At 60.8% G+C, this 24,341-nt stretch overlaps 1 long non-coding RNA gene across 2 annotated transcripts; it reads right to left on the reverse strand.

The window, feature by feature from the left end:
• Positions 1–10,940: 10,940 nt before the first annotated feature.
• LOC308640391 lies at positions 10,941–14,643 on the reverse strand. 2 transcript variants are annotated; one of them, XR_014020254.1, is made up of 3 exons: positions 14,339–14,643; positions 12,192–13,399; positions 10,941–11,898 (listed from the first exon to the last, which is right to left on the reverse strand). It is a non-coding gene; the product is annotated as an uncharacterized lncRNA (long non-coding RNA). The 2 variants fall into 2 exon arrangements; XR_014020255.1 differs by having other exon boundaries at positions 10,941–12,016; positions 12,335–13,399; positions 14,339–14,639.
• Positions 14,644–24,341: the final 9,698 nt, after the last annotated feature.

Consider the following 24,341-nt stretch of genomic DNA (forward strand, 5'->3'; position numbering starts at 1 on the left):
GTGTAGTTTTATTTGGCTTCCACTTCAGGGGGACACAGGTGGTCATGGCCACTCCAGGCACAGAGCTGCTAATCTTGGCTTCCTATAAACTTGTGTCTCCCCCAGGGCGCAGATTAGCTGGCTTGGGTCATGGTGCCCACTTTCACAGTCGGGGTGGCTGGCTTGGGAGGGGTCCTTTGGGAGGAAACAGGGAGTCGATCGATACCTAAGAAAGAGGGTGAATGAGGGGTGGGCAGAGCCATGCTTCCTGCTACCTGTGGCCTCTCTGGGTGGCCAGGGAGCATACCCTGGAGGAAAAGTGTCTCTAAACAGAGAAGCCCTCGTCGGAGCACAGGGTCTCCAGGCACCAACCTCTTTCTTCCCTCAGAGAGATGCTGCGGCGGCCAGGACCCGCCTCCCCGAGCCCCGTCAAGCTTCAAAGAGCCACGTCCATCTCTCCAGCTTTTAGTTTCCAGAAATAGGATCAGAAGGAAGCTGTGTGGTTCCAGGGATGTGCAGCACCTTCCTGGGCAGGAATCAGGCTCTGTCACGGCCAGCGGCGGAGACACCATCTGAAGGGCTTGAGTGTCCTCAAAAGCTCTTTTCTTTTTATTTTATTTGAAATCCAGCAATGAGAACTGCTCCTGTCTTGCTCATCTGTACACTGTGAGGGTGAGAAATGACCAGGCTGGGGTGCAGGACAGCTTGGAGCTGGAGAATCAGGACCATGGACCCAATGCCAGCTCAGCCAAGCTGCTGTGTGTCTTTGGGCAAGTGACATCCCCTCTCTGGGCTCCAGTTTGTGTTTCATGAAGACAATACCTTGCATCTCCCATAGTGGGTCACCAGCATGATTCTGGGCCAGGAGAGGGCTGCACGTCCTTCACACCTGATGCTTCTAGGCTCCCACAGCAAGATGTCAGCTCCAACTCTTGGATCAAATGGAACATTTGCTTCATGATTACTTCCAACAGCCAACCTCCCAGGTCCCAGGTCCCAGGGTGGAAACAGAGGAGAAGGGGTTTCTAACAGGCAGGGGCCTGAGCACCCAGGACACAGAGTGGCTTGGCCAGCAGAGCCCTGCAGCCGTGGTCAGAGAGCCAGCTGGGGGAGACCGGTCAGGGTGGAGCCAACTGTCGGGATGCAGGGCTGGGGCCGGGGGCAGTTCTGAGGAGACCCCTGGGCAGCCCAGATGCCAAGGGCAAAGGACCCAGGGAGGGCAGGGAACGAGGCAGGAGTGAGGGTGGGGGCGGGGCCAGTGCAGCCACATCCTGGGGGAAGAGGCTCCTGCCTGACTGCCGGAGGCTGTGACCCAGGGGAGGTGGGGACCGGACCCTTGAGCACTGCCCAGGGTGGGCTTTGGAGGCCCCTGAAGCTGGGGTGGAGAATTTCAGGAGGCTGTGCCTGCCCCAGGGCAGGCAGTTGGCTGTGATGGCTCTGGTCTCTGCAGAGCTGAGGACCGTGGACCAAAGAGGTAGGTGCTCCTCCGGAGGCCAGGGCCTGTGGCCTAGGTGATGACCTGGGGCTCTGCCTCGGCTGATGCTGTCAACTGCTCTGTGTGGCACTGGGCAGGGACACAGGGCACCAGGCAGGCACCTGCCGCTTAGGGCTGAGTCTCAGCAGCAAGGTGTCCCTGGACTCACCTGGCTGGTGGGTGGGATTGGGGGCTCAGGGCCAAAGAGTTGGTGACCTGAGCGCTCAGATGTGCAGCGCACGCACGCTCACCACTGGGTGGTCCCCAAACAGGGTTCTGATGCCAAGCCCTCCTCCCTGTCAGATCCGACCTTCCAGACCACGTGACTCAGGTCCTGGGCCAAGACTCTCCTAGCCAGTGTCTTGGAGATTATGCCCACCTCCCAAATCAGGGGTGGCACAGTCCCCCGACAGAAGGGCCTGAGCAGGGGACAGGCAGGTTTCGCCCTTCCCAGATGGGAACTGCCTCAGGCTCCTGCTTCAGCACCAGCTGTGAGGGCTCAGGGTGGAGGACTCCGCGCTTCTCCTACCAGTTCAGGGGAACGTTTCTTCACGTGAGCAGAGACGCAGGGTGGGAAGGAGATTCCCAGCAGCCTGGAGGTGGAGCTCAGTGATCACCAGGAGACAAGAAGAAAAGCTGCCTCGGCAGGAGGAGCCCTGCAAGGTCCCAGATCAGACCAGACACAGTGGGGCGGTCAGCAGAGTGGCCGTCTGCAGAGTGAGTTCAGTTAAAATCAATTTCTATTAAAGCTTTGGCTAATTTGGTTTGCAATTTCTCTCAGCTGGAACGGGTGTGCAATACCTAGAGGGCCTCCTGGCTGGAGGCCTGGAAGGACCCGGGAAGTGATGTCCCTGCCTCCCCAAGGTGGGGTGGAGGCCCGTGTCTTACCCAGGGACAGATGAGCTCAGTACTGCCCCCGGTAGCCACGGGGCAGGACTAACAAGTCCCTGAGACAGTGTCTGTTCCCATCCTCTGGTCCTAATTGAAGGCCTGAGAACCTGCTATGGACAGGCCCATGGAGTATGGACCCTCTGGTCCTTGGCTTCCCTCAGAGGGAGGCTCCTACTCAATGTGTGTAAGCAGAGGCTCAGAGAGGGTCAGTGACTTGCCACCAGCCACACGGTCTCAGTATCTGTCCCCCATGCTGTGTCCACATCCAAATCCTGACACTTGTAAATGTGACCGTATTTGGTGTCTGCAGAGGTGATTCAGATATCAAGATATGATCACCCTGGACTGAAGGTGGACCCCCATCCAATGACTCGGGTCACAAGAGGAAGGAGAGATGCTTCAAGACCAGGAGGTGCCAGGGGCTGGGGGAGCCAGGGGAAGACAGGCAGAGGCCAGGCAGGGCTGCCGGAAGAGGAAAAGGACCTCCTCAGAGCCCAGGTCCAGCGGCACTCCACATCAGGGCCAGGCCGGCTCAGCCTGCCTCTGCCACTGACCGGGCAAGAGGAGGAGAGCAGGGACAAGGCCTCATGTCCCATGGTCCCTCAGAGCACCCGGCTGTGACCCAGGCTGTCTGGAAAGACCTGAGCCCTGACTCCAGCACCTCCGGCCTGCGCTGGGGCTCTGGTGCCCTTCTGCCCACTCCAGGTCCAGCCCCAATCAGGCAGGCCATGGCAGCCTCCTTCCATTCTGCCAGGGCTGCGTCAGTATCCCCAAAGGGACAGGGGCCTCTGAAGGTGACATCACACTACCAGGGTACACGGAGCCCTGGCAGTGGGCCCAGCCCACACTACTGGTGCCCCTCAGGCTGCTCCTACTGCCTGTTTCTGTGGGTTCTAGGCCAGTGTCCCCCAGTGGCCTGCAGGCTGCCACCCACTCTCAAGCCAGGCCCAGGCCCTTCCAGGAAGTCTTCCCTGTTCCCAGGCACCCTGTACCCAGCTCCCAGCCCCAGGCCCAGCCGAGAGCTCCCCTCCCTCCACGTGCTCCTTCCTCCGCCAACTCAGGGACCTCTTCTTCCTCGGGTCCCAGCAGTGAACCAGGAGCTGGCCTGGAGAGCGTGCCCCCTGGTGGGTGTGGCCAGGGCGGGGCACAAAGCGAATGTCCTCCACGGAGATCGAGGACACCAGGGGATGTGCACCCTCCTGAGCTCAGGCCAGTGACCACACCAGGACTGGTCCTCCCAACTGGGGACAGTCAGGGCTGGCGGGGCCCCTCACAGTGCTGGGGGGCCGGGATCCTACGCCTTCTGGGTGCCTCCTGCGCTGTCTTTGGTGCCTGACAGGGTGGTGAGAACCAGCAGCCACTCGGGTCATCTGACTCATCCAAGTGTTGTTAGCTTCTAATTATAATTAAATCTTTGATGAGCTGTTTCTTATCTTCTTAATTAAAATCATTATGATTAATGGAGTGGATGGCACGAACTGGGACGGACCAGGAAGGCGCTGTGGTGGCCAGACTGGGTTCCCAAGAGCTGGGCCCACTGTCATGGCTACAGGGAGTTTCGGGTCACCCTCAGGCACTCGGAGCTGGTCCAGGCCCTGAGGAAGGGAGGGGTGGAGGAGCATCTGCTCAGCAGCCTTAGGCTTCAGACCGGGGCTCTGATCCAGACAGGAAGTGTGAGGAGAGGCTCTGGCAGGGGACAGCAGAGGACACCCACCTCTGCCCTGGGCGTGGTAGCCCCTGGGCCTTGCACATGTTGGTCTCAGCCCTTAGTGACTGGACCCATGTGACCACACAGTGCTCCCAGTTTGCAAAGCCCTGGCTGAAAACGTCCCTCCCCACAGAGTGCTGGGCTGCTGCTGAGAGTGGCCAGTCCTGGAGGTGGGGCTGGCTCCCCAGGGGCCATGAGCCGGTCAGCAAGAGCACAGAGCCGGGCCTTCGCAGGCCACCACCAGGACCCTGGCCTTGCAGAGCGGGGAACACCCACGTGAGGCCTGAGTCTCCCTCTGAGAGAGAAGGGTGGGCGGCCTGAGTCGGCTTCATGAGGTCACTGATCCCAGATGGAGAGCCACCATACACAGGAAGCAAAGGTCCACCTAGCCCTCTGCCACTCGGGTTCTCCCAAGAGCAGCCCCTCTGAGTCACCGTCTGGGGCCAGCTGACCCTCTGAGGCTGAGGTTTGTTTAATCACTCCGCCACAGAGACTCCGGCGAGCCGGGGTCCTCTCCTCTGGGCGCTGGCTGGCCACAGCCCTGCTGGTCTTCAGGGTCCAGCGGCCAGCCCCTGGGCCTCTCCCGGCCCTCGGCGGGGGTGGGGGTGGGCGGGGCTGAGGGCTTGTGCTCGCCACACTTTTCAGGGGAGAGGGGTGCAGCGAGGTGCTGCCGGGACCTGCTCTGGGCCTCAGGATCCTGTGGCCAGCCCCATCCCCCGTGCTCACGGTGGACAGGCGGGCAGGAATGGGGCCCAGCGCGGTGGCCGGAACGGTGGCCTCTGGAGCCAAGGCTCCGCTCCAGCCCCGCCGGGGGCGCACCTGCGGGCCGTCCCTCTCCGCCTCCTCTCCGCGGAGCGCCTTCGGGGCAGAGGCGGGGTCTCCGAGCGTTCTCAGGAGCCGGGCCACGTCCCCCACTAGACCGACTCTCCCAGGGGACCCCCCCAGGGCCACAGGGCAGTGGGGAGGGGTGTCTTCTGATTGGCCAGCCTGGGACAGGGCAGTATGATTGACAGGAGGGCCCGCCCCTTCCCGCCCCGCGCTGGGTCTGGGGGCCAGGTCCCGGGCGCCGGACGTGGGGCGCGTTTACAGGGTGAGGCCCTGGACCCCGCCAACCCGCGCAGGGGACGCGGCCTCCTTCTCTTGCCCCCGCAGGGCCCTCCCCACCTGGCGGGTCGGGGGCGACGACCCTCCACCGCTGCAGGCTGTCCGAGTCTGAGCCTCGGGAGGCAGATGCCAGAGGACCCGGGAGTCCGAGGCCGCGGTGCGCCAGCGGTGGGGGAGGCCGAGGAGGAGGGTCGCGGGCAGCTGGAGGCCGCGGAAACAAGAGTCCTTCTCACCCCGGACCCGCCTCTCTGGCTGGGCCTCAACTCGCACACCAAACGAGACAGTAGATGCATTTACTCGGCACAGTAATGGGCCCAGCCCGCCCGCAGGTCAGGGGAGCGAGCAGGACCCGCAGCTCGGCTGGTTCCTGGCAGGGAGCTGGTTGTCTTTCAGACCTGGGGGCTGCCTGAAGTCACAGAGTTGGGATCACAGGCACCTCGGGGGCTTGCATTCCTGAGTCCTCCTATGTGAGGACATATCCACCCCCCCAGACTGGGTCACAGTCCGTGAGACCCGGGACAGAGGCACCGCTGAGCTGGGCCTGGGCTTAGGACCTGCGAGCTCTGAGACAGCACTAAAGTGTGGCTCCTTGTGACCCAGAATAGTCACAGACAATGTGTGCATGTGGCTCTTGAAAGGAAAGTGACCACAACACTCGGAGTGACCAAAAGATCTTTATTGCAGCAGTGCAACAAAGAGAAAAGAAGGAAGGAAAGAGAGAGAGAGAGAGAGAGAGAGAGAGAGAGAGAGAGAGAGAGAGAAGAGATGAACAGGGAGAGATCAAGAACAAGAGAGAGACGGAGAGTGCGCACAAGAAAGATAAAGAGCAAGAGAGAGAGAGCAAGAGAGAAAGAGCAAGAGAGAGGGGCCTGGCAGGAGGGAGTTTTTATAGCCCAAATCTAATGGGGCCTCTGGGTCTGCATGCTGCCATGTTGGCCCAAGTGGGGTTGAGTGCTCAGCCTTGAGCGGGACTTGACACAAACAGGTGATAAAGGACCAGATAGAGGGGGGTTTGAGTGTGTGGGCTATCTTGCGGCCAACATCTGTTCAGCCTGCTCTGCACCCAACAGCTCTGGCATCCCACTTGCAGGTGGGACCTGGCTCTGCCCTTGCTGGTTGACCCACCTTCCTCTGTCCTCTGCCCTTAGCTGGGAATCGTGGCAGCGTGGCCTGGGTGGTGTGGAGGACAAATGGCAAGTCCGTGGACAGTTCCACTCAGACTCAGGGCAGTGAAGCCTCGTAGCCCACTCCCTGGACACTGACCTGGGCCAGGCAGGGAGGGGTGGCAGCTGGTCTTTTCCCAGATAAGTCCAGAGACAGCATCTTTGGAGACAAGCCCTGGGTGTTGTGCTCCAGGGTCACTCCCCCCACCAGGTGGGAGTAGGTGGCCATGGACGGCAGCTAGGGATGGAAATAGAATGGGAATGCTGTCCTTGGGGGTTCCTTCTGAGGTGGGGGGTAGGTAGCAGGAGCCCTGAGGACAGGCAGAGCCCTGCATTGTAGCTCCTGGTCCCAGTGGCTGGACAGGCCCATCCCAGGGAAGCGACCAGGGGTGGCCGGTGGTGGGACCAAGATGGCTTTCCTTCTCCCCTGCCCCAGAAGCTGGAGCAGGGCTGGCCCAGGTCCAAGCTTGGCACCAGCAGCCCTGCCCAGCAGCGCTCCTGGGGGCTTCTCACTGCCACAAAGAGCGGCTGTGGCTTACAGGGTAACTGGCCCATCCTGTGGGTGCTGAGCCCATGCTCCCTGGTGGGGGACTGACCACCTTCTAACAGGCCCGAGGAGGCGTGCCGAGGGCAGTGTCAGACATCAGGTTCTGGGGAGAACGGTCCAGGGTCCATCTCCCCACTGCAGACAGGCCTGCTGTGGCGCTGCTAGACGCACAGCTTCCCCAGGTGAGCTGGTGCCTGGGCTGAGTCTGCACAGATGGACAGAGCTGCACCGGGGGGTGGGGGGGCGACCCCCAGGTGTCCATTGGCTCAGGCAGCTCCTGCGCCTTCTCCATCTGCTCCTTAGTCTTCAGAGCCCCCTCCGCCCCCCAGCGCTCCAGGACGTGGACTCCCAGGTAGGTCCCTCTCCTCCGCGCTCCAGGGCATCTCTCCTCCTGAGTCAGCAACACACCTCTGCCCTCATTGATGCCAACAAGACAATGAAACCACATGGGATGGTTGAAGCTTCTAGAAGCTTTTACACCAGAATACAAACAAGTGAGCTGAACCCCTGATCAGTCTTGGCCTGAGGTCACGGGAGCCGCATGGGGCTAGGGCAAGGGAGGAGGGCCCAGGGGAAGGCCGAGGGGAGCCAGAGGCCTTCCTGCCTCTACCGCCCACTGCTGCGACCCGCCGCCCACCCAGCCCAGCTGCAGTGCCCCCACTTCAGGCAGCTTTCCAAGGCTCCTCTGCCTCCTGCCTTGTGGTATTGCCCCTCCTGCTGTCCCCATCTCCAGTCTCATGGAGCCATGCTTCTGTGGCTGTCCACAGGGGGAGCAGCTGTCCTATCGCGGCCTTCGCAGCATAGGCCAGTAGATCAGGGGAGGGCTCTGTTGGAAGTGGCATGGGACAGTTCCTGTCCTGTGGGTTGTGCATGGCTGAGGGCAGGTGGCCACCTCCACCCTCCCTCACGTCCACTCTGGCAGTCCTGGGTTCTTGCTTATGCTGGGCTGGCACCTCCCTAAGGTCAGCATTAGCGGGAGGCCCCACCCATGGTCAAACAGGAGCCTGCAAGCCCGCAATCTTCCCGCCCTGACTGTCACCTATCGGGAAGCATGTGGTCAGGAAGCCCCGTGGATGGTCTTGAAGAAGGCCTGGGAGAAGTCATGAGACCATCCCTGGGAAGAGCACTCTAGGGAATGGGAACAGTGAGAGCCGAGGGGACACTGTGGCTGGAGCCCAGTGACCAGGGAGGGAAGAGAGGATCCCTGCAGCCAGGCCTCACTGGCCACTGTGAAGGTGACAGCTTCGATCCTGAGCTCTGGCAGGACTGGGGGCTCAGTGAGGCCTTTCCATCCTCTGTCCTGCTGGCTGCCACTCAGAGAGCAGACGCAGGTCTACACTGCAGGCCACTGAGGAGGCTCCAGGATGGTGGGATTCCGGGTGCATCCTGAGGCTGAACCAAAGGTGCTGGTGGGCTGGGTGAGCCCAGGAGAGGGGGAGTCCAGACACGGGGCTGGAGCCGCAGGACGGCCGACCGTGTACTAGACAGGAAGAGGGGCTTGGACCAAGTTTGGGGTGGGGGTCCTGGGGAATCCGTTGACAGAGTTGGTTCCTGAAGGGTGAGTCCTGAGGGAAGATGACCCCCCTGCAGAGGAGGGATGGAGCCCGAGGGTCCCCAGCCTGCCTGAGCAGGTCTTTTCTTAAGAGCCACTGTCCCCTTGCCTGGGGGCAGCCAGGCAGCTGGCTAGTGTGCAGGGGCTGAGGTAGACAGACAGAGCGAAACTTCGCTCCTTGGCTGAAGTGTGTGCACATGTGTGAGCGCACCCATATATTCGGGTGCATGCAAGCACCTACGTGCATGCACACCCATAGCACACGTCTGTGCTTGCACATGTGTGCATGCCGGTGTGACTGTTGTGAGCCATGTGGAGGCCCGGCTGCAGCAGTGGTCTGAGCCCAGCTCACGCTCCCTCCAGGCTGACCTCCTCCTTCCGAGGGCCCTGTGGTGGTGAGGTCTGCCCGGCCCTGCCTGGCTGTGCTGGAGGCCTCAGCCTGACGGTGCACACAGGGACCAATCCTGGAGACTCAGGAGCTGCACACACCACCTGAGATGACCAGGCCGCTGTGCTGTTGGTCTCCCAACAGTGCCCCATCTGTGCGAGCCCGTGGTCATGACTACCTGCAGGTCTGCAGTCCCTCCCACAGCCCCCATGTCCAGCTGCTCACAGAATCTCCGGTTCCACCAACAGCTGGACACAGCTCCTCCAGTGGCACTGGCGGTGCAGAGCCCTGGGCGAGGCACAGGTGTGATTATTTTCTCATGAAAACAGTTTAAAGGAAAAGTTCCAGGGACAGCTTGGAAGGACAGAGAAAAGGGGTGCAGGGAGAGATAGGGCTGGTGCTCCCCCAATTGAACCTCGGCTCCTGGCTCAAGAGAACCTCAGGTCCTTTAACCCAGATCCCAAGTTTCTGGGCCCTGAAACCACAGCATGGACAGGGCAGAGCTGTTTGGCGTTTCTAGTTCCATGAGAAGCAGTCAGGGCACCGCATTAGCCCACAGCAAGTCCAGGGAGGAGCTGGCCAGGGAGGGCATGCCAGGAGGCCACTTGTCCCTGTGGACACCAAGCACACAGCCCAGGAGGTCTAAGCAAGAAATGAAAAGAACTCCTTGTTAGAAAGGATACAGAGTTGTTATGATTTTTTTTCAGGGAGGGGGTACTGGGGACTGAACCCAGGGCACTAGGCCACTGAGCCACTTCCCCCGACCTATTTTGTATTTTATTGCTTAGCACCTTGCTTTTGCTGAGGCTGGCTTTGAACTCGTGATCCTCTTGTCTCAGCCTCCCGAGCGGCTGGGATTACAGGCCTGCGCCACTGTGCCTGGCTATTTCTTAGCAGTTTATGCAACCCAGATAACAAAAAGTATTTTTAAAAAAGTTTTCCAGTAGAATTCTCAATCAGTAAGTATGGCTGTGTATACAATCTGTATTTATGTTTATCAGCTCTGTTTTCATATTCATCAGTATTAGGAGCTATATTCCTATCCACTTATCAGCATTTGATACTGTTTACCAGTACTTTGAGAGAAAAAAAAAGAAAGAAAAGAATTGAATTCAACTTGCAGAATAAACAAACAACCCAAGAGGCCAGAGATCCTGCACCTGCCCGAGGAGGCTGTGGAAGGCTCTCTCTGGCCGCAGGCTGCTGTTGGGGGCACACGGGTGGCTCCAGCCCCAGGCCCTGCGCTCCTGGCACTGGATGCCGCCGACCAGTCGGTGCCTGTTGCTCTGGGGCTGGCCTGCCATTTGTGGTGCTGTGCATCAGGTGCCCTCGGTCCACACCCGCTGAGGGTCTAATGCCTGACATTCACCTGCCAACCCTCATGGTGGGTGCGGAGACAGGCAGAGAGTCCAGAGAGTCCCCAACGCCAATGGAGAACAGAAAGTACTTGATGAATAATGAGGTTAGACAGTTTTTAAGGAAATCACTTAGGAGAAAATATAGGAGTAAATAATTTATTCAATAAAGACACTGAAAACACACACACAAAAAGATAGATTGTCTAAAATTTTAGAAAGTCTGTGTTGCAAAAAAAAAAAAAAATCATTGAGAATGGAAAAGAAAGGCCCCAGGGAGGAGAAAGTGTCATCAGATCGCGTCTGATAAGAGACTTTTATCCAGAACATACCAAGGATCTTCATAACCCACGGTGAAAAGACAGATCACCCAGGATGCAAATGGGCGGGGCTCCAAAGAAGACCTTACAAATGTCTACTAGGCAGCTGAGAAGCGGCTCCACGTCACGGAAGGCCAATCATCTGGTGTCACAGGGTGCCACTTCAGACCCAGGAGGGTGACTACGTAGGAAGAGGGCAACAGCAGGTGTTGGACGACTTGGAGACGCACCTGCTAGGGTGCTGACGGAAGCACAGACGTTCGCCAGCAGGACTCCTCCTGTCCCACACCAGGATGGCCTGGCTGTCCATCACGTGGCAGCTCACAGGCCGTGCCACTGGACGATGGAGGGGAGTGGGCATGGACACCGGCCACGGCTTGGATGACCTGCAAAGACGGCCTGTCAGCCACACGCAGCACCGTGTCGTTTACACGCACCCTCCACACAGCAGAGAGCAGACTCGGGCTTGCCTGGGGCTCGGGGAGGGGGCGGGGACGTGAGGACACGGCTTCTTGGGGGTGACAAAGATGTCCTAGAATTTGAACAGGGTGATATCTGGAAAACACTGGAACTTTGCATCCATGCTCTAGGTGGGTGGGGTGCACAGTGCGGGAACCCTACCTGGCTCGCTGGCCTGCTAACAAAGGCAGGAGCCTGCCCTGAGCCTCCAGGCGGGGGCTTGCCTTACCCCCAGGCAGGTCTTACTCCCCATCTCTGAGGGTCAGGATGCTCTGAGCAGGGACCTGTGGCCTTGGCACCCACAGGGCCCAAGAAGCTGCTGCCCCATCTCCTCCTGCGAGCTGCAGGTCCGGACTGGGGAGGCAGCACCAGAACCCAGCTGAGCAGGCCACACGCAGCCCCTGCCAAGGCCGCTGCAGGGAGCCTGGTGGTGCTGCCCTTTGGCCCTGGGCCCCACATATCGCCCTGCTGTCTCCTGAGCACCACCAAAGCCCCTCTGAGCCTTGACCCAAGGTGCCACCTTGTGCCATGGCACTCACTGAGTCAGCAGCGAGCAGGACGGTGGCCACCAGACCTGGATCCTGCCACCAGAGACCTCCCCCAGGTGGACAGGAACCGAGCACTTCCCACAGACTAGGCTAGAGGGGCTTCAGAGTGCTCTGGAGCCCAGGGGAAGGGGCGGCCGGGGGAGCGGAGCAGGAGACCCTGGAGTGGACTCCCAGGTAGGGAAGTGAGGTCGAGGAGGCGTCTGAGTCATAGGGAGACGAACCTCAGCAGATGGGCTGGGGACAACTGGCAGCCACGTGGACCAAGATGAGATCGGCCGATCCTTCCTCACAGCGAGGCCAAGAGGCCCTTGCAAGTGCCAGACAAAAACTGGGCGCCCTCCTTTCCAACCCGGGGCACCGAGAGGCTCTGAGTGGGAGTCCACCGGAAGCCATCAAGCAAAGGTGAGTGGCTGTGCCTGGGTGGAACCAAGTGACCTCTGTGTGGCAAACACGTCACTGCTGAGGTCACCGATCAGGTGTCTGAGGCGAGTGGAAGGGTCCGGGCTGATGCCGCTGAACAGGTAGTTCCTTGAAGGGAAGGAAGGGCCCAGCGATCGTGGGCAGGCAGACCAGACCCCAGCACATGAATGTGGGGGAAGAGCAAAGGTCCTGACCCTGTGAGAGGGCCCTGACCTTGCACACGGAAAACATGCAGATTCCACTTTCACTTCTCAGGTCCACCAAACCCCAAAGACTGGACCACTGATGTGCTGGCGAGACCCTGGGGACACGTGTGGGAATGCAGCTGTGAGGAACAGCTCGCCAGGCTGCAGGCGCCTGTGGCCTCCAACCCACGATGCCACCCCTCAACCTCTACCCAGGCCTCGCTGGGAAAGGTGTGCAGACCTTCGCTGAAGACCGTCCCTGGTGGTCATTCACAGTGGTGGCCAAAGCAGAGAGCTCCCGATACCCGTCAAGGGACGCTGCTGGCCCACACTCAGTCGGACCACAGGACTGTGTGGTAGTCACAGGAAGGCGAGGAGGTGTCGGGCGGAGGACTCAGTGACAAAGCAGCACCCCCCAGATGGCCGGAGCTGGACGTCTGTGCTTCCAGAATTCTCTAAAAGAACTCCCTGGGTGGCAGAGGGCACGCGGCCCAGGAACGGAAGCCAGGCCTGAGCTGCCTGCTGACTTCCATGGGTGATGCTTGCCATGGCACCATGGAACTGCTTGGCCAAAGAGGCGGCCATAAAGAATAGGAAGAAACCTGCAAGGGAGACACAGGAACAAGAAACCCAAGTGGTGGTCAAACTGGCACAGAGGCTTTTTTTTAATATTTGTTTTTGTTATAACAATATCTTCATTTTATTTTTATGTGGTGCTGAGCATCGAACCCAGTGCCTCATGCATGGTAGGCGAGCCCTCTACCTCTGAGCCCCAACCCCAGCCCCCAAGAAGCTTTCAAACAGCTTTAAACAGCACTATGTTGAGTATCCAATCTTGTGAGATAGAGTCTAAGAACAACAACAAAAAATTATTTTTTAAAAAGTTCTCCTGAGAAAAAGTAGCTTCAGAAGGAAAGATAAGGACGTATTCTCTCTCCCATAGGGGGCACGGGGAGGCGGGCAGCCAGGCGGGCATGGCAAGAGAGCGGGCATGTCCACGAAGAATAGGAGAGACCCTTGGTGCTGAGGCTGGACCTCCAGGGCCTGTCCTCACAGCAGCTCAGGCCCCGGTCCCATGGACACCTCTGGGCAGGAGGGAGACGGGTGCCCGCACTTGGCACGATCAGGGGAAATGCAACCAGGGACGATACTGGAGGGAGGAGGTCTCGGGAGGGAGAGGCAGAAGAGATCCTCGCAGCTGGTAGGAACTGTAGCCTCTCTTCCTCTGACTCCCGTCGATGCCCTCCACATGCGGCCGCAGACTCTGAGGAGCAGGGAGGCTGCCAGGTCCTGCAGCTCCTGGGCCCTGTGCGGGGTGGGAGTGTGTCTCAGACGCCTGTCTCAGGTGCCCTGAGCCGCCCACACACATGTTCACAGAACCCCACCCTGACCCCAGCTTCCAGCTGTGGGGCTCAGAGCCTGGCTGTGGGACCACGGCTGCCTGCCCTGGCCCACCTCGCTGCAGCTGTGGGTCGATGCCCTGAGATCCTGCAGCCTCATGGGGAGAGTGGCAGCCCCTCCCCGACAGCAGGCTTCAGCTCCATCCCTGAAGGGCAGGAACAATGGCAGGTGCCACCGCCCCCTGGCCTGTCACTGGGAACCAGCCGCCTCCTGTCATCAGCCCTTCAGGCCTGGGACAGCCAGACCTGCCAGAGCTGCAGCCCCTAGCCCAGCACCACCCAGGCCCGGCTCTCAGCCAGCAGCCTCTGGGCCCTCTGGCTCTGGGGTCTGGCCAGGTCAGGCCCTGCTGGGACATGGGACTGAGGCCAGACCGAGTGGAGAGCCTGGGGAGGCAGGAAAGGGAATAGCCGCTGTGTGTGTCGGGGGCGTGGGCAGCTCCCCGGGGGAGGCACAGAGACAGAACAGGGATGGTGTCCCCTGGGAGGGCAGAGGTGCTGACCGGAAGCCCCAGTGAGCATCAGGAGGGAGGAAGATATGGAGCAGGCCAGTCCCAGGGACCTTCCTGGGGACCATGGGGCTTGGATAGGTGCCACCAGCAAGGGTGCATCCCTGGGCTCTGGGCTGAGCACAGCCCCACTGCAGTGGGCTCAGGGCTGGGGAGTAAGGGGTGGGAGGTCCACACTGGCACACAAGCTCTCACCAGCCAGGCCCCCCACAGGCCTGGGCAGAAGGTGCCAGTGCAGTTGGTCCTGCAGGGCAGGGTGCCTGCGGTCACTGCGGCTGGGCAGGACCAAGAGCTGGTGTCTCCCAGCGCTGCTCTCTGCAGACACGTCACTCCACACACCTGCCACCGTGTCCATGTCCTGCTTCCCATGGGAGCGCTTCCTCTGTTTTGACACATCTGATGCCATGCACCTAATGTCACCTGCAAGGAAGTCCACAGTCCCTCCAGCTGCTGTGGGGGGCCACAGTGCAAGGGGGGTCCAGTTTTGGCCACTGTGGGGCAGGAAGCTCCTGGGGGACAGTGGGAGAGGCACAGGGAGGAGCTGGGGCCAGCCTGGGGCTCCTGGGGAAGCATGTCCTCACCCTCCCAAGCCCAGGATCTGGGCAGGCCCCAGGGCTGGTGGCCAGGATGGCGAGCAGCAGGGGCTGTTTTTAGCTGTGCTCAGAGGCAGGCCACAGCTGGGATCAAGCAGGCACCGTGACCTTGTCCGGGAGTCACTAGCAAGCACCAGTCCACACCCAGGCTGGTGGGGTGATGGGCAGGGACTCCAGGTCTGGGGTGGCCTGCGGTCTCACTCCTGTCATTCCAGAGCTGGCCCCAAGCTGGGTATATGACAAGACTCTAGCGCATGGGCTCTTCAGGGGCTCAGGAGGGTGGGGGATGTGCATGCAGCCTCCAGGCCGGAAGCAGGTCTGCCTGTCCACCTGCATGTGGCACCTATAGCTGAAGTCTCCAAAGCAGCCTCCTCTTCCTTGTTCTCACCTTGCTCAGCTCACCTGCAGGTGGGTCAGGATCCACCGGGACCCGGCACACTGCAGGTGCCTCCTGGGAGAGCAAGCTGGCCAGCCTCTGGAACTCCTGGGGATGCCAGGCTTCCTGCTCAGCACTGGCTGCTGCTTCCAGGTGGAGGCCTAGCAACCATTTCCTGGGCACCGAGAGACATGCTGGACTCATGATGACCTCCTCGGTACAGGGCCACTGAAGTCAGCCAGGATCCCTGCCAGAGAGGCCTATGTCCCTGCAATGACCACATAGTGACCCCCACCTCACTGGTTCCAACAGCCCTTGTTCACAGCATGTTTACCTTCCATTCTCTCCTCTGATCCTGAGCAGCCTCAAGAGATCAGATTCCAGGCTCTCAGTGTGGTCTTAGGAGCTGCCAGGCCTAGAGCGGCTCTCTGGGGGTGATCCAGAGGCTGAGCAGTCCATCTCACCTCCCCAAGCTGCTCTCAGGACACAGAGGTGGAGGTGAGGCTGAGCAGATCCACTCACCTCCCCCAGCTGCTCTCAGGACACGGAGGTGGAGGTGAGGCTGAGCAGTCCCTATAACATCCCCCAGGCTGCTCTCAGGACACAAAGGTGGAGATGAGGCTGAGCAGCCCCTCTCACCTGCCCCAGCTGCTCTCAGGACACAGAGGTGGAGGTGAGGCTGAGCAGTCCCTCTCACCTCCCCCAGGCTGCTCTCAGGACACAGAGGTGGAGGTGAGGCTCAGCAGTCCCACTCACCTGCCCCAGCTGCTCTCAGGACAGAAAGGTGGAGGCGAGGCTCAGCAGTCCCACTCACCTCCCCCAGGCTGCTCTCAAAACACAGAGGTGGAGGTGAGGCTGAGCAGTCCCACTCACTTCCCCTAGGCTGCTCGAGGACACAGAGGTGGAGGTGAGGCTGAGCAGTCCCTCTCACTTCCCCAGCTGCTCTCAGGACACAGAGGTGGAGGTGAGGCTGAGAAATCCCACTCATCTCCCGCAGGCTGCTCTCAGGACACAGAGATGGAGGTGAGGCTGAGCAGTCCCTCTCACCTCCCCCAGCTGCTCTCAGAACACAGAGGTGGAGGTGAGGCTGTGCAGTCCCACTCACTTCCCCCAGCTGCTCTCAGGACACAAAGGTGGAGGTGAGGCTGAGCAGTCCCTCTCACTTCCCCCAGCTGCTCTCAGGACACAGAGGTGGAGGTGAGGCTGAGCAGTACCACTCAATTCCCCCAGCTGCTCTCAGGACACAGTGGTGGAGGTGAGGCTGAGCAGTCCCACTCAACTCCCCCAGGCTGCTCTCAGGACACAGAGGTGGAGGTGAGGCTGAGCAGTCCCACTCACCTCCCCCAGGCTGCTCTCAGGACACAGAGGTGGAGGTGAGGCTGAGCAGTCCCTCTCACCTCCCCAGCTGCTCTCAGGACACAGAGGTGGAGGTGAGGCTGAGAAATCCCACTCATCTCCCCCAGGCTGCTCTCAGGACACAGAGATGGAAGTGAGGCTGAGCAGTCCCTCTCACCTCCCCCAGCTGCTCTCAGAACACAGAGGTGGAGGTGAGGCTGAGCAGTCCCACTCACTTCCCCCAGCTGCTCTCAGGACACAGAGGTGGAGGTGAGGCTGAGCAGTCCCTCTCACCTCCCCCAGCTGCTCTCAGGACACAGAGGTGGAGGTGAGGCTGAGCAGTCCCTCTCACCTCCCCCAGGCTACTCTCAGGACACAGAGGTGGAGGTGAGGCTGAGCAGTCCCTCTCACCTCCCCCAGCAGCTCTCAGGACGCACAGGTGTAGGTGAGGCTGAGCAGTCCCTCTCACCTCCCCCAGCTGATCTCAGGACACAGAGGTGGAGGTGAGGCTGAGCAGTCCCACTCACTTCCCCCAGCTACTCTCAGGACACAGAGGTGGAGGTGAGGCTGGGCAGTCCCTTTCACCTCCCGCAACGGCTCCCAGGACACAGAGGAGGAGGTGAAGCTGAGCAGTCCCTCTCACCTCCCCCAGCTGCTCTCAAGACTCAGAGGAGGAGGTGAGGCTGAGCAGTCCCTCTCACCTCCCCCAGCTGCTCTCAGGACACAGAGGTGGAGGTGAGGCTGAGCAGTCCCACTCACTTCCCCCAGTGCTCTCAGGACACAGAGGTGGAGGTGAGGCTGAGTAGTCCCACTCACCTCCCCCAGCTGCTCTCAGGACACAGAGGTGGAGGTGAAGCTGAGAAGCCCCTCTCACCTGCCACAGCTGCTCTCAGGACACAGAGGTGGAGGTGAGGCTGAGCAGTCCCTCTCACCTCCCCCAGCTGCTCTCAGGACACAAAGGTGGAGGTGAGGCTGAGCAGTCCCACTCACCTCCCCCAGCTGCTCTCAGGACACAGAGGTGGAGGTGAGGCTGAGCAGTCCCTCTCAACTCCCCCAGCTGCTTTCAGGACACAGAGGTGGAGGTGAGGCACAGCAGTCCCACTGACAGCCCCCAGCTGCTCTCAGGACACAGAGGTGGAGGTGAGGCTGAGCAGTTTCCCTCAACTCCCCCAGCTGCTTTCAGGTCACAGAGGGGGAGGTGAGACTGAGCAGTCCCTCTAACCTCCCCCAGCTGCTCTCAAGACACAGAGGTGGAGATGAGGCTGAGCAGAACCCCTCACCTCCCCCAGCAGCTCTGAGGACACAGAGGTGGAGGTGAGGATGAGCAGTCCCTCTCACCTCCCCCAGGCTGCTCTCAGGACACAGAGGTGGAGGTGAGGCTGAGCAGTCCCTCACTCACCTCGCCCAGCAGCTCTCAGGACACAGAGGTGGAGGTGAGGCTGAGCAGTATCACTCACTTCCCCCAGCTGCTCTCAGGACACAGAGGTCTAGGTGAGGCTGAGCAGTCCCTCTCACCTCCACCAGGCTGCCTTAAGGACACAGAGGTGGAGGTGAGGGTGAGCGGTCGCTCTCACCTCCCCCAGCTGCTCTCAGGACTCAGAGGTGGAGGTGAGGCTGAGCAGTCCCTCTCAACTCCCCCAGCTGCTCTCAGCACACAGAGGTGGAGGTGAGGCTGAGCAGTCCCACTCACCTCCCCAGGCTGCTCTCAGGACACAGAGGTGGAGGTGAGGCTGAGCAGTCCCTCTCACCTCCCCCATCTGCTCTGAGGACACAGAGGTGGAGGTGAGGCTGAGCAGTCTCTCTCTCCTCCCCCAGCTGCTTTCAGGACACAGAGGTGGAGGTGAGGCTGAGCAGTCCCACTCACATCCCCCAGCTACTCTCAGGACACAGAGGTGGAGGTGAGGCTGAGCAGTCCCTCTCACCTCCCCCAGGCTGCTCTCAGGACGCAGAGGTGGAGGTGAAGCTGAGCAGTCCCTCACTCACCTCCCCCAGCAGCTCTCAGGACACAGAGGTGGAGGTGACGCTGAGCAGTCCCACTCACTTCCCCCAGCTGCTCTCAGGACACAGAGGTGGAGGTGAGGCTGAGCAGTCCCTCTCACGTCCCCCAGGCTGCTCACAGGACACAGAGGTGGAGGTGAGGCTGAGCAGTCACACACACATCCCACAGTGCTCTCAGGACACAGAGGTGGAAGTGAGGCTTAGCAGTCTCACTCACTTCCCCCAGCTGCTCTCAGAACACAGAGGTGGAAGTGAGGCTGTGCAGTCCCACTCACCTCCCCCAACTGCTCTCAGGATGCAGAGGTGGAGGTGAGGCTGAGCAGTCCCTCTCACCTCCCCCAGCAGCTCTCAGGACACAGAGGTGGAGGTGAGGCTGAGCAGTCTCTCACAACTCCCCCAGCTGCTCTAAGGACACAGAGGTGGAGGTGAGGCTGAGCAGTCCCTCTCACCTCCCCCAGCTGCTCTCAGGACGCGGAGGTGGAGGTGAGGCTGAGAAGTCACACTCACCTCCCCCAGCTGTTCTCTGGTCTCAGAGGTGGAGGTGAAACTGAGCTGTCCCTCTCACCTCCCCCAGGCTGCTCTCAGGACGGAGAGGTGGAGGTGAGGCTGAACAGTCCCTCTCACCTCCCCCAGCAGCTCTCAGGACGCAAAGGTGGAGGTGAGGCTGAGCAGTCCCTCTTACCTCCCCCAGCTGCTCTCAGGACACAGAGGTGGAGGTGAGTCTGAGCAGTCCCACTCACCTCCCCCAGCTGCTCTCAGGACACAGAGGAGGAGGTGAAGCTGAGCAGTCCCTCTCACCTCCCCTAGCTGCTCTCAGGACACAGAGGTGGAGGTGAGGTTGAACAGTCCCTCTCACAGCCCCCAGCTTCTTTAAGGACACAGAGGTGGAGGTGAGGCTGAGCAGTCCCTCTCACCTCCCCCAGCTGCTCTCACTACACAGAGGTGGAGGTGAGGCTGAGCAGTCCCTCTAACCTCCCCAGCTGCTTTCAGGACACAGAGGTGGAGGTGAGGCTGAGCAGTCCCACTCACATCCCCCATCTGCTCTCAGGACTCAGAGGTGGAGGTGAGGCTGAGCAGTCCCTCTCACCTCCCCCTTCTGCTCTCAGGACGCAGAGGTGGAGGTGAAGCTGAGCATTCCCTCACTCACCTCCCCCAGCTGCTCTTAGGACACAGAGGTGGAGGTGAGGCTGAGCAGTCCCACTCACTTCCCCCAGCCTCTCTCAGGACACAGAGGCGGAGGTGAGGCTGAGCAGTCCCTCTGACCTCCCCCAGGCTGCTCTCAGGATGCAGAGGTGTAGGTGAAGCTGAGCAGTCCCTCACTCACCTCCCCCAGCTGCTCTCAGGACACAGAGGTGGAGGTGAGGCTGAGCAGTCCCTCTCACCTCCCCCAGCAGCTGTCAGGACACAAACGTGGAGGTGAGGCTGAGCAGTCCCTCTCAACCCCCCGAGCTGCTCTCAGGACACAGAGGTGGAGGTGAGGCTTAGCAGTCCCACTCACCTCCCCCAGCTGCTCTCAGGACACAGAGGTGGAGGTGAGGCTGAGCAGTCCCTCTCACCTCCCCCAGCTGCTCTCAGGACACAGAGGTGGAGGTGAGGCTAAGCAGTCCCTCTCACCTCCCCCAGGCTGCTCTCAGGACACAGAGGTGGAGGTGAGGCTCAGCAGTCGCACTCACCTCCCACAGCTGCTCTCAGGACACAGAGGTGGAGGTGAGGCTGAGCAGTTTCACTCACTTCCCCCAGTGCTCTCAGGACACAAGGTTGAGGTGAGGCTGAGCAGTCCCACTCACTTCCCCCAGCTGCTCTCAGGACACAGATGTGGAGGTGAGGCTGAGCAGTCCCTCTCACCTCCCCCAGCAGCTCTCAGGACGCAAAGGTGGAGATGAGGCTGAGCAGTCCCTCTCACCTCCCCCAGCTGCTCTCAGGACACAGAGGTGGAGGTGAGGCTGAGCAGTCCCACTCACCTCCCCCAGCTGCTCTCAGGACAGAGACGTGGAGGTGAGGCTGATCAGTCCCACTCACCTTCCCCAGCTGCTCTCAGGACACAGAGGTGGAGGTGAGGCTGAGCAGTCCCTCTCACCTCCCCCAGCTGCTTTCAGGATGCAGAGGTGGTGGTGAGGCTGAGCAGTCCCTCACTCACCTCCCCCAGCTGCTCTCAGGATGCAGAGGTGGAAGTGAGGCTGAGCAGTCCCTCTCACCTCCCCCAGCTCTCTCAGGACACAGAGGTGGAGGTGAGGATGAGCAGTCCCTCTCAACTCCCCCAGCTGCTCTCAGGACACAGAGGTGGAGGTGAGGCTGAGCAGTTCCACTCACATCCCCCAGCTGCTCTCAGGACACAGAGGTGAAGCTGAGGCTTAGCAGTCCCTCTCACCTCCCCCAGGCTGCTCTCAGGACGCACAGGTGGAGATGAAGCTGAGCAGTCCCTCACTCACCTCCCCCAGCTGCTCTCAGGACACAGAGATGGAGGTGAGACTGAGCAGTCCCACTCACTTCCCCCAGCTGCTGTCAGGACACTGAGGTGGAGGTGAGGCTGAGCAGTCCCTCTCAACTCCCCCAGGCTGCTCTCAGGACACAGTGGTGGAGGTGAGGCTGAGCAGTCCCACACACTTCCCCCAGTGCTCTCAGGACACAGAGGTGGAGGTGAGGCTGAGCAGCCCCTCTCACCTGCCCCAGCTGCTCTCAGGACACAGAGGTGGAGGTGAGGCTGAGCAGTCCCACTCACCTCCCCCAGCTGCTCTCAGGACACAGATTTGGAGATGAGGCTGAGCAGTCCCTCTCACCTCCCCCAGGCTGCTCTCAGGACACAGAGGTGGAGGAGAGGCTGAGCAGTTCCACCCCCCTCCCCCAGCTGCTCTCAGGACACAGAGGTGGAGGTCAGGCTGAGCAGTTCCACCCACCTTCCCCAGCTGCTCTCAGGACACAGAGGTGGAGGTGAGGCTGAGCAGTCCCACTCACCTCCCCCAGCTCTTCTCAGGACACAGAGGTGGAGGTGAGGCTGAGCAGTCCCACTCACCTCCCCCAGCTGCTTTCAGGACACAGAGGTGGAGGTGAGGCTGAGCAGTCCCACTCACTTCCCCCAGCTGCTCTCAGGACACAGAGGTGGAGGTGAGGCTGAGCAGTCCCTCTCACCTTTCCCAGGCTGCTCTCAGGATGCAGAGGTGGAGGTGAAGCTGAGCAGTCCCTCACTCACCTCCCCCAGCTGCTCTCAGGACACAGAGGTGGAGGTGAGGCTGAGCAGTCCCACTCACTTCCCCCAGTGCTCTCAGGACACAGAGGTGGAGGTGAGGCTGAGCAGTCACACTCACCTCCCACAGCTGCTCTCAGGACATAGAGGTGGAGGTGAGGCTGAGCAGTCCCTCTCACCTACCCCAGCTGCTCTCAGGACACAGAGGTGGAGGTGAGGCTGAGCAGTCCCTCTCACCTCCCCCAGCTGCTCTCAGGACGCAGGGGTGGAGGTGATGCTGAGCAGTCCCTCTCACCTCCCCCAGGCTGCTCTCAGGACCCAGAGGTGGAGATGAAGCTGAGCAGTCCCTCACTCACCTCCCGCAGCTGCTCTCAGGACACAGATGTGAAGGTGAGGCAGAGCAGTCCCACTCATTTCTCCCAGCTGCTCTCAGGACACAGAGGTGGAGGTGAGGCTGAGCAGTCCCTCTCACCTCCCCCAGCTGCTCTCAGGACACAGAGGTGGAGGTGAGGCTGAGCAGTCCCTCTCACCTCCCCCAGGCTGCTCAGGACACAGAGGTGGAGGTGAGGCTGAGCAGTCCCTCTCACCTCCCCCAGCTGCTCTCAGGACACAGAGTTGGAGGTGAGGCTGAGCAGTCCCACTGACTTCCCCCAGCTGCTCTCAGGACACAGAGGTGGAGGTGAGGCTGAGCAGTCCCACTCACTTCCCCCAGGCTGCTTCAGGACACAGAGGTGGAGGTGAGGCTGAGCAGTCTCTCTCACCACCCCCGCCCCGGCTGCTCTAGCACGCAGAGGTGGAGGTGAGGCTGAGCAGTCCCTCTCACCTCCCCCACCTGCTCTCAGGACACAGAGGTGGAGGTGAGGCTGAGCAGTCCCTCTCAACTCCCCCAGCTGCTTTCAGGACACATAGGTGGAGGTGAGGCTGAGCAGTTCCACTCACATCCCCCAGCTGCTCTCAGGACACAGAGGTGAAGGTGAGACTGAGCAGTCCCTCTCACCTCCCCCAGCTGTTTTCAGGACACAGAGGTGGAGGTTAGGCTGAGCAGTCCCTCTCACCTCCCCCAGCTGTTTTCAGGACACAGAGGTGGAGGTGAGGCTGAGAAGTCCCACTCACATCCCCCAGCTGCTCTCAGGACACAGAGGTGGAGGTGAGGCTGAGCAGTCCCTCTCACCTCCCCCAGGCTGCACTGAGGATGCAGAGGTGGAGGTGAAGCTGAGCAGTCCCTCACTCACCTCCCCCAGCTGCTCTCAGGACACAGAGGTGGAGGTGAGGCTGAGCAGTCCCTCTCACCTCCCCCAACTGCTTTCAGGACACATAGGTGGAGGTGAGGCTGAGCAGTTCCACTCACATCCCCCAGCTGCTCTCAGGACACAGCGGTGAAGGTGAGGCTTAGCAGTCCCTCTCACCTCCCCCAGGCTGTTCTCAGGACGCACAGGTGGAGATGAAGCTGAGCAGTCCCTCACTCACCTCCCCCAGCTGCTCTCAGGACACAGAGGTGGAGGTGAGGCTGAGCAGTCCCACTCACTTCCCCCAGCTGCTCTCAGGACACAGAGGTGGAGGTGAGGCTGAGCAGTCCCTCTCACCTACCCCAGGCTGCTCTCAGGACACAGACGTGGAGGTGAGGCTGAGCAGTCCCACTCACTTCCCCCAGTGCTCTCAGGACACAGAGGTGGAGGTGAGGCTGAGCAGTCCCACTCACCTCCCCCAGCTGCTCTCAGGACACAGAGCTGGAGGTGAGGCTGAGCAGCCCCTCTCACCTGCCCCAGCTGGTCTCAGGACACAGAGGTGGAGGTGAGGCTGAGCAGTCCCTCTCACCTCCCCCAGCTGCTCTCAGGACACAGAGGTGGAGGTCAGGCTGAGCAGTCCCACTCACCTCCCCCAGCTGCTCTCAGGACACAGAGGTGGAGGTGAGGCTGAGCAGTCCCTCTCACCTCCCCCAGCTGATCTCAGGATACAGAGGAGAAGGTGAGGCTGAGCAGTCCCTCTCACCTCCCCCAGCTGCTCTCAGGACACAGAGGTGGAGGTGAGGCTGAGCAGTCCCACTCACATCCCCCAGCTGCTCTCAGGACACAGAGGTGGAGGTGAGGCTGAGCAGTCCCTTTCACCTCCCCCAGCTGCTCTCAGGTCACAGAGGTGGAGGTGAGGCTGAGCAGTCCCTCACTCACCTCCCTCAGCTGCTCTCAGGACACAGAGGTGGAGGTGAGGCTGAGCAGTCACACTCAATTCCCACAGCTGCTCTCAGGACACAGAGGTGGAGGAGAGGCTGAGCAGTCCCTCTCACCTCCCCCAGGCTGCTCACAGGACACAGAGGTGGAGGTGAGGCTGAGCAGTCCCTTTCACTTCCCCCAGTGCTCTCAGGACCCAGAGGTGGAGGTGAGGCTGAACAGTCCCTCTCACCTCCCCCAGCAGCTCTCAGGACACCGAGGTTGAGGTGAGTCTGAGCAGTCCCACTCACTTCCCCCAGCTGCTCTCAGAACACAGAGGTGGAGGTGAGGCTGTGCAGTTCCCCTCACCTCCCCCACCTGCTCTCAGGACACAGAGGTGGAGGTGAGGCTGAGTAGTCCCTCTCACCTCCCCCAGCTGCTCTCAGGACACAGAGGTGGAGGTGAGGCTGAGCAGTCCCTCTCACCTCCCCCAGCTGCTCTCAAAACAGAGAGGTGGAGGTGAGGCTGAGCAGTCCCACTCACTTTCCCCAGCTGCTCTCAGGACACACAGGTGGAGGTGAGGCTGAGCAGTCCCTCTCACTTCCCCCAGCTGCTCTCAGGACACAGAGGTGGAGGTGAGGCTGAGCAGTCCCACTCACTTCCCCCAGCTGCTCTCAGGACACAGAGGTGGAGGTGAGGCTGAGCAGTCCCACTC

The sequence above is a fragment of the Spermophilus citellus genome (assembly GCF_964194105.1).
Source record: "Spermophilus citellus genome assembly, contig: SCAFFOLD_131, whole genome shotgun sequence".
NCBI lineage: Eukaryota > Metazoa > Chordata > Mammalia > Rodentia > Sciuridae > Spermophilus > Spermophilus citellus.